The sequence below is a fragment of the Penaeus monodon genome, chromosome 43 (assembly GCF_015228065.2).
Source record: "Penaeus monodon isolate SGIC_2016 chromosome 43, NSTDA_Pmon_1, whole genome shotgun sequence".
NCBI lineage: Eukaryota > Metazoa > Arthropoda > Malacostraca > Decapoda > Penaeidae > Penaeus > Penaeus monodon.
In genome coordinates, this window is record NC_051428.1 from 22,694,602 (window position 1) to 22,697,101 (window position 2,500).

Sequence of the window (2,500 nt, forward strand, 5' to 3'; positions counted from 1 at the left end):
CGGTTTAAGTAGTGACCGTTCCAGCTGGAGGAGCGATAGCAGCAGCTGGAGGAAGCATGGGGGGAGCGAGGTGAGGTCACCGGCTCCGTCTGCTACACTGATTGCTCCACTGTACATTGCTCGGCCACCTACTCACGCCTCGCCCTCGAGGCGTCTTAGATTTGCCTCAAGGGTGACCTAACCTGGCTGGTCATCTCGTTCTCACGTGCATTGTCCTGGTACATCTTCGTGGCTGCTCGTGCCTGTCGTCCTCATCCTCCTGGTCCTCGGTGTAATCTGTCCGTCCTCGATGTCCACACGTTTTCGAAAGTGTCGCACAGGTCCTCCTTGACTTTGGATTCGTCTTGACCTCCTCGTACTCCTGGCCCAGGCCTAACTAGGCGGCGTCCTCGTTCACACATCCTCACAGATCTCGTCCAGGTCCTTCTCGCGTCCACACGTCCTCGTAATCTTTATCCGGATCTATGGGCGTCGGGGCAGGGGCGGCTGATACCTGCGCTACGAGCTCCTGGAGTTGAATGGATCTGCGGCGTCTCGAAGGTGGGGGGCGGCAACTCGGGGCGTCTCGGCAGACATCACCCATCCACAACATCATGGACGGCTTAACACCTGCTTCTGGCGATCTTCGATGACGTCCTTCCCACGGCATCTTAAGGTGACCGGAACTGTAGCAGGATCTTCCTTTGGTGCCATGTCGGTCCGACTGCAATATATAGTCGGGGAACCAGATCATACAAGTAAGGGCCAGAGTAAGAGAAAAAGAAAGGCAACAGAGAAGAGAGGGTGCTAACTACCACTAGCTGGTGATTTATAAAGATTTGCGGTTTTTAATGTTGGTTTTAAATTATTTTCGTCTTTTTTTTTATTTTTTGTTTTATTTTCACAAAGATAAAGAAGAAAATAGAAGAGGGAGACGTCAGTAGCGATCCGCGTGGACCTGGCTTGAACTCCCAACCGTCTCTGATAGATATGAGAGTAAATAAGGGATACGACCTCGGCAATCCGCGAGGATTTACTTGAACCACAGTCGTCACACAGAGAAGAAATAGATGTAACTTGTACATCATGTACAAGCCACTCGTCACGACAGACAAAATTGCGGGCTAAAGAGATACACCATAAATCTTTACGGCAGCACTAAGACAGCAACCAACCCTATTAATGAAAAGGGTAAGTGTCTTTTGTCTTGCGTGTATGAGTGAGGTGAATGTGTGTGTGTATGCGTGTGTGAGTGCCGGCTAGCATGAATGAGAGGGATAGCGAGAGTGACCTAACACAGAGAATGAATCACAAACACAAATATTAACGTTCACTATAACAAAACTGAAGTAAAATAGCAATGCTAGCTATTTAAAATTATTTCAACTACCATAGTGAATTCAACATATAATGATATGGGACAGAACGTACGCATGAATGAATGGTGACATGAAAATATATTCGCCAACTTTTTATCAAGCAATTCTTCTTGGGGTCAGAAATCTGAACTGCTGAGGTACATGTCTAGCTATGCATGCCAGACCTCATTAAAACTCATTAACGGGGGGATCCTATACCCAAATGCCGTATATGACTGAGGCGACTCGAGCCAGGGAATATAAATAACCTGCCCTCTTCTGCGTATTTGTGATGGGCGCTCGCAAAATTCCCTAAGGATATATAAATTTTCACGAATCACACAAACGCTTGGGGTGTACCCAAAACATGCAAGCGACTTGAGGAGGGTGAGAAAGGTGTGATTAATAAGCGAATAATGATTCTAGTTTAAACCCTAGTCCTACATTAATTAATGGACGTAACTGTGTGTCACACCGACTCAAAAGGTGCCGAACGAATAACTTCGGTTTATTGTACCTACTTTCAAATGACGGAGCACAGATCTATTAGGCGTTTACGCAACCCTGGGGCAATATTGGGCAATTCTGTGCACCAAAGCAATGTAACAATGCTAAGGCGTCAACAAAAATAACAACCAAAATACAGGGAACCATGCAGTCATCAGACCTTCCCACGTCGCCACCGACCGGGAAAAGAGAAAGTGAGGTCAGGTCAAGACGGGAAAATAACCTTTTTCTAATCCAAAGTGACCGCAAGCGAAAGAAAAGGTACGGTCAGGTTGGGGCGAGGGGGAGGAAAAATGAAATGATATTCGTGATAAGATAAAATCACGAATGCATTAAATTCGTTGCAGATGAAACAATATAAATCTCTAAAAACGAGAGAAAATAATTAGTTACTTAACTAACGAACGATATTCATGTGTATTGATTGCATACTCGATCACACGGAAATAAGATCCAAGGTGAAGGAATAGTGTGAGAACGTGCCATTTGCTGTCATTAGCACCTTTTAATCCAACAAAAAAACAACGGCTTAACATATGTATGGGAGAAGGAAGGGAAAAGAAATAAGAAAGGGGGCCCAAGCGTGTATTTACGTGCTTTTTTTTTTCTTAGCAATGTCTTGAAGCGGTTGAGCGGATTTTCTTCGAAGGTTTGCG